Source organism: Austrofundulus limnaeus, unplaced genomic scaffold (assembly GCF_001266775.1).
Source record: "Austrofundulus limnaeus strain Quisiro unplaced genomic scaffold, Austrofundulus_limnaeus-1.0 Scaffold40, whole genome shotgun sequence".
In the NCBI taxonomy this organism is placed as follows: Eukaryota; Metazoa; Chordata; class Actinopteri; order Cyprinodontiformes; family Rivulidae; genus Austrofundulus; species Austrofundulus limnaeus.
The window spans coordinates 1,644,752-1,652,296 of NW_013952442.1; the positions used below are offsets into that span (position 1 = coordinate 1,644,752).

At 35.5% G+C, this 7,545-nt stretch overlaps 1 long non-coding RNA gene across 2 annotated transcripts in view; it reads right to left on the reverse strand.

The window, feature by feature from the left end:
- LOC106516727 (uncharacterized) overlaps positions 1-7,545 on the reverse strand; it is a 20,265-nt gene that overhangs the window by 7,916 nt on the left and 4,804 nt on the right. For both annotated transcript variants that reach the window (XR_001310127.1, XR_001310126.1), the window contains exons 2-3: positions 6,387-6,460; positions 659-760 (exon numbers count right to left, since the gene is read on the reverse strand). This is a non-coding gene — a long non-coding RNA (uncharacterized LOC106516727). The remainder of the gene's footprint in view (positions 1-658; positions 761-6,386; positions 6,461-7,545) is intronic.

Sequence of the window (7,545 nt, forward strand, 5' to 3'; positions counted from 1 at the left end):
GCCTGGAACTGGGTTCGCTCCTCCACCACCACACATCGTAACACATTTCTGGACATTTATGGTTTGATTTCTTTGTACGTATGGATCACTTGCGTTGTTACCGACATCTGGTGAAAATTTCATGTCATTAGCACCTCTAGTAATATATTTCCTGAGAAAAATGTTGACGTGTTCAATACTTATTTTACCCGCTGTATAGGCCTATGCCTTTGTAAACAAATGCTGTGTTAAAAAAAAGAGACAGGTGTTTTGTTTTTGATAAAGTAACCACAACTGCTTGTGCTTTTTGCAACCATAAACATTTCCAAACAGACAATATTTTTAATGGACAGATCATCACCTTTCAGTGRTCCAAAAATTTGCTTTGACTCTGACTGGGTGGGGAAATTTAGGTTCCATTATTTTGCTTTCTGTTTAGGCATTTATTGCTGTTCACTTATGCTTTCCCCTACACATGTAATTTGTTTAGACCAAATGCTGAAGTAACTGTTTTATGTCAGTGCTTGGTCAGGTGGCAGTTGTTTCTCTTTTGTTAAGTTACTGTTTTGAGTTTAGTTGTAATTAATAGACCTTTCTAACCAACTTAAGGACTGATTATACAGCATGGAAGGAATCTCTTGTATCTAACTGCTTGGTCCCTCATAACTGGAAGACTCACCCATTATCTTTTACCCATTTCTTCATTTCAGGGTCATGGAGGTCACTGGTGCCCATATCCAGCAGTCACTGTTGGAGGGGCGGGGTAGACTCTGGACAGGTCCTAAGTCCATCACAGACAAAACACATAACTTGAAAACCTCTGCACGTTTTCTTATATCTCATTAAATGGAATTTAAACCATAGGAACATGTATACATTTTATGGTGTTGACAGCGGCATTTTAAAAACTATGGTATATGTAGACACTGAAAACCCATCCATGCCTAATGACAAGCTAGTAAACAAAGTAATCCTCTGGAGTGTACTGTATTTATAAAGAAGAGTAATTACAAAAACACTGCAGGTGGGTTGATTAGAAACAGAAACCTGGTGTGACAAGGCAGTGTTTGAAATGTTTTCTCATTCAATCACTGACTTCATTGTAGTCACTATACAGTAGACTAAATAGGGACCAGGGGACAGCCTGGTGGTTTTGCATTTTGAATACTACTTGAATGGTACTTCATAAATGTGCCATGAGTATTCAGTCAGGTGTCACATAATAAATAATAAACACCGACAAAATACACTGAAATACAATCTGAGGTGACAGACAGCATAATTCAGCTGGTTTTGGCTGAGAAAATAACACTGACATAAGATGTATTTTCACATATCTGTTACATTTTTTCTCTATTGGATTTATTTCACAGAATCACAAACCACAGCTGTAATGATTTCACAAAAAAGGCCACAATGGAATTTGCTTTATTTCCCCCAATGTAGTGGGCAACTTGTATACACTTCTTATACTATACCAAGTGATGAGCTTCTAGGGTACCCTAAAGTAGATGAAAAACCATGGTTACATTTTGAACAATACTACAAAAGGGCTTAATATGAACAAGCAGACATTTTGAACCCTGCCAAAAATATAATAAATTAAACATTGGCACAATAAAAAAATAAAAAAATAAAACAGGCACTCCTGTTCAGACAGTGTATGACTGGTAAAGCTTTTGACTGTCCAGCCTAGGAAATGAATACAATTTACATCATGGCATCACCAAAACAAAATAAAAATTGTCTGTGTTCACACTTCTGTAAACACAAATTCTTCTGAAGTCTTCAGCTTAGTCCTGATGTAACATTTATCCTCTTTTTACTTGTTTTTCCCCTCTACCTTTGAGTACAGTGTCATAATTATTATTTTGCTTTTGATTGAGGGTGACCCCCATTGAGCTAAGGGAAGTGTACCAGAGGACAGTGAATCAATAATGGGCCAGAAGCAATTATAAATCTGGTGACTGGAGATGCATTTTGTAAGTCAATTGATTAAGTAGCCTTCAGTCGCAGCTCCTGCCAAAGAAAATTACACATGCATGTTGAGGGACTAATTTAGCATTGGAGAACTGCTTCTTGACGGTACATGTCTCCTGATGATGACTAAGAATCAAATGCATTAACATCACTGCATCAGAACTGTGTCTGCTGCCTCAGACTGATTGGCTCCTCTACCTGCCAAGAGCATTCAGATCATACAGTATAATGTCCACAAAGTCCAGGTTGAGCTTATAACCATTTCTTTTCTAGGTTTTCTGAAAATATTGTAAAGTTTAACTAATTTTCAGTTCTGTTTTGTGTGTAATATTTAAGCCACAAAACTTCTAAACCATTTTAGCAAAACAAGAAAAATATGTATACAGATGACTCAATGTAGTATCTGCACATACAGTGACAGACATCTCAATAATAGAAATATAAGCTGCATCTTGACAAACTTTACCATGGTTTTGTTGCAGCATTGTTTAGATCTTTGTTTTCAACCGTTACAAATATCCCAAGTTCCCTTGAGATTTATTAAGGATTTTAGGCTGTTTTTTGTTTTTGTTTTTGTTTTGTTTGTTTTGTTTGTTGATCATTATTGTTTAAATTTTTTTGATAAAAAAAGGTGCAGACATTATAAGATTTTTTTTTCTTCTTTTTGTCGCCTTTCATTTTATTTGTGATTTGTGTTTTTTTATTTTACATAAATAGTGTTGTTTTTTAAAGAAATGAAATAAATAAATGAATAAATGAAAAAAGATTTGATGACATCATAGGACAGACACTGTAGCGAGAAGGTGATTGTGTCAGTCGTTCCTTGTTAGGTTTAATGTTTATTGTATTTTTTTTTGCCTCATGTCTGTGTCCTGACACCAGCTCTCCACTCGACCCTCTCCTGGTTAGTCAGCTGCTGCCTCATCAGTTTGTTTTGCAATGTGTGTGATTGGTGCACAAAAATATTTATTAAATTATTTCAAGACACCGACCTTTGCTGCTCAGGATGTTGTCCCTTACTTTGCAACTTTGTAGGTTGTTTACCCTGAAGATTCATCCACTCTATGCTGCAGAGGTGCAGTGTTTTTACACGCTGACTGAGACACTGGCTTCTAAAAAGGGACCGATGTATTTGGTGGACCCAAACAAGAATTTCAAACAATACTTTTGGATAGCAGTTGTAATTTTTGGTTGGATATAAGCAGAAAACATACTGAATTTAGCTGATGTTAATTCAGAGTTGTTTCCATTTTGGTCATTTCTTGAAAGAGTTGTTGGGCACAATTTCATGTGAATCCATTCATTCAAACCAGGTGTGTTGGAGCAGAGATATAAGTAAAACATACAGGATAGAGGCCTGTCAGGACCAGGACTGACCACTCATGGTTTAGATGTATGGCTAGTTGTGATTTTACGACAGTTTCATTGAAATCTGTCCAGTGGTCCAAATGACATTTTGCTAACAGACATACTGTATGAATGTGCACGGATGACTTTTTGTTTGTTTGCTTGTTTGTTTATTTGTTTGTCAAAATAAAAGAGGTGCACCAGAAACTTTAAGACATTTAAGAGACCAATCTCATTTTTTTATTATATATGTTTTTTTCTATGGCCTGGATGCACAATCTTTCTTTGTTCTTACTGAATTGATGTGATTCCCTAGGGATACTGAACTGCATCCATCCATCATTTTGTGGGTTGGTGCAGGTTAGTGCACAACAAACAGCTTCTTGTCATCTCTTCTGGGAAAGCTTGGCTCAGATGAGCTTTGTTTCTTACCCCCCAGTTGTACACCTTTACGATTATGCACAGAAACCTATCCACCAACATGCTGCATGAAAATGTCGCTCAGTAAAATCTGGAATAACTGAGAAATRGCAAAGAAAATAGTTAAATGTTTTAGTTCAAATCACATTGTTGCTAAGTACTGGAAGGCCTTGAAAGAGATTTAAGAGTTAGAAGATTGTGACAAACAAAAAATATTTAAATAAGAACTTTTTTCATGTGAAAATTTTTGACTGGTTGGATAATCAGTTCTGATTATGAAGCTCATCAAAAACATGTCTTTATTGTATTGGTTTACCTCTTGAGACAAAAYGCTAAGCAACTATCTGTTTTTATACAAGACATTTATTGGTATTCAAAAGCACACTATTCTAGTTCAATTTTAATTTACTGTCAGCTTAAAGTACTTTTCTTTTTCTCCCTTCACATTCTTTTCAGTTGTTTACAGCTTAAAAACCTGACATTCCATTGACATTTGAGAGCTTTCTCTGGATGAATTAATTTCTTCCTCCTGTCTCATAATCAGGAATCATCTGMTAGGAGCAGGGGATACCAATCATGAATTGATATATGAGCACTYTTACTGTGAAGCTGTGGTTGTTGCAATTTATTGTAGCAGCTATAGATGTCCTCCTGTCAGTCCAGCTGAGCACATCTCTGAGCCTTGGCAGCCTGACAGTCTGATTGATTTTGTTGTGTTAAGAGCTGATCGATTTTCTGCTGATCTAGCAGCTCCATGTACTGCAGCTGAGCTCACTTTTTTATTTACTTATTTCCTTTTATTTTATTTTTTGTTTTGTTGATGGGGGGTGTGACCATGATATGCAGGCTCTATTAGTGAAGGTAGAGTTTGTGAAGAAAAAAATCTTTTTGTCTGTTTTGATGTGGAGTCGTGTAGAAGACATTTGAACATTTGCTACTGTAGACAGTCAGTGGTGAATCAAACAGCAGTTTCCTATAAAGGAGTCAAGCTATAAGGTCTGTAGAACATGAGGAAGATGAGGTTTCACTCGTTAAAAAATATATAAATGTAAACTTCAGAACATTTTAAGTAAAGTTTATTGATGTTAAATATTGACTTTGGTCATCATCAAGTGAAAGAAAAAATATTCACAAAAAAGATGATAAAAMATTATGAATTGTCAAAGTTTTTAGACTCAGACTGATCAAACAAAATGTTTTTGGGTGATTATCCCATTAAGTGTTAAGTATTAAGAGTGTGTTTGATTCTTCAGCTTTTTTTTTTCACATTAAATTAAAAGCTTTTACAAAAATTGGGAAATAGGAAACAGGACAGAGGTTCATAAGGTGATTGTTAGCTTTTATAAGTAAAAAAAAATCTGGAATTTAAAAACAATAAATAACTGATAAATAAGCAATGTGCAAATATGTATGAATGGGCACATGGCTAAGGAGGRAGTGGCTGCAACTTTTCTCTTGGTCTATGTAAGGAGAAATCCCAGGAAAAATGATTAAGAATCATTCATGTGTACTACATTGATTGGAAAGGTTAATAAATAAATAAAAGTGTGAATTGTGTATTTTTTTCTGACTCTTGCAGACGAGGTGCTATTGCTTTATTACGTGTTCATCTGGTGTTAGTATCAATTAGGTTTCAGCCCCTTAAGGTCCTGGTCTTGTCTGGGTCTCAAGATGCTCAGAAATTATCAGGTTTGGTTATCTGGACTACAACATAGCAGAGATTTCCAGCTGTGATAGCCAAATGCCCTCAGCAGAACATGAACCAACCTAATCTCAGCAGGAACTCCGGGTAGCCCTGACTGAAAAGGTAAGATAAGTGTCTGAATTTGAAAAAAAATCTAAATGTTGGTGGTGYTGAATTAGAGATAAACTTTTACTAAAAGGCATCTTGTTATTTACTGAATCCGATGATAMGAATTGTATTATAATTTAACTGATTTAGACTCTGTGTTATAAAGTGGGAAACTCAACCTGCCWGTATTAAATGGAGTTGTATAAAAACACAAATTAAATATAGTATATAAACAGTAAAATACTTTCTACAAGCTGTTGCTCTGTGAACAAAAGTATTTAATTATAAAGCTTAGATTAAGRCCTGTAGTTTGAAGTTCAGTGTCATTTATCAAATTGTGTTCACTTAACAAACTGCACACTTTGTATTATTTGTGTGCAATGTTTTGTTACTGAATGTCTCAGATCTAAATAGAGCTTTTAGAGAAATTACCAGTTTGTGCAATGGTCTGTTTTTATTCAATTTTATGTTCTCCTATGTTTGAGAATTTTGGGAAAGAAATAAATAAAATTTATACATTTATTTTTTTCTCCTTCAGTGTAATAATTTAAGGGTGAAGCATTGTAACATTTTGGAACATCAGTAAACAGTTTTCAACACCTTTGATATTAAAAAAGGTACACCTTAAAACGTCCAAATCTCTCATCATTGTGCTACTTTTTAAAATGTAATCTCAGCAGCATTACTAAGAAAAATGTTGCTCTAATTAGGCCAAAACACTAGCTGACCCTTTAAATTAATTTGCTTTCACACCTGCTTTCTAGTCAGGAGACAAAAGAAAAATTGTTACTTTGGCAAATAAATGAGGTTGTGGTCCTGAAGGTTGAACACTCAGGGTTAGACTTTTCAAAAATTTGGGACAACTTACCATGTCTTCACAGTTCAAACTTTCATTTATGGTCTTGCATCAAGGTTTTGCACTGGATGATCCAAAAGAACAACCTGACAACAAGAATTATTCAAAAAGGATAAAAAGGTGAGACACAACTCAGGCAGAAAACTCTGCAGTGTGTTTGTAAGAGGCAGAATGGTTAATTTCTGTCTTTTTAGAAAAAATGTAAKAAGTGTTTTGTTTTTTAAGTCCAAAGAAACAAATGAAGCTGCGAGGCGACTGCTTAAGTTCTAAAGAGTGATCATGGTGGAGGTACAAGTGCAGACTTATGAGCAATAACCACCAGGAGGATCAGGTGAATGAAGGGAAGCTTATTTGCAGGTTGGCAAGAAAGAGAGAAAAGTCCAGCTGAAAGGCAGAGGTCATGTAAGATAGGAGGTGAGAAGTTGGGAGAGACAGAATAAGGTGAACGAAGGTGGGGAGATGAAAGCTTCCAGAGAAAACAACTAAGGAGGGGCAGGTTAAAAAGGTTAGTAGCATTCACAAGGTCATTAAATCTCAAATCCAAGAACTCAAATCACAATCCAAAATCTGTAGTTGTGACACAAAAAACTCATGTAATAATTTAAACCCACAAACAAGTCCACATAAAATGATTTCAAGAGACAAATACTTAAACAGGCCAGGCTTGGGTATCAGAATGGCAAATACATCCAAGACTTACAGAAGTGGGGAAAGATGAAGACAGGGTCAAAACACAAAAGTCAGGGTCAGAATCACAGGAGAAAAAAAAGCTGGAAGGTTTCAACTGAAACAACAACAAACTGTAAGCTGAGAGCTGAGAAAATAGGTGTTGCATTCAAGAACAGCTGGAAAAAGACCATCAGGCTCAGGATGTGACAGTATGTTTCTGTATGTTTTATAATGGTCATCAACTCACTGATCATGGATGCTGGTTAAAAAAATAAGAATAATGCAAATGATTGTCAAGAGTGAAAAAAGTGTTATTTTATGTCAAAGCAGTTCTCACAGAGCCAGGCTACAACTCAACATCCCAACTGTCAATGATGCAATCTTTTTCAACAAGACCTATTTAAAACGTTAAGAACAAAATTAAACTAAAACTAAATCTTCAGATCGTCATCTTCAACTCAGCTACCGAGATGTGTCTGGTGTGTGTGTGTGTGTGTGGGGG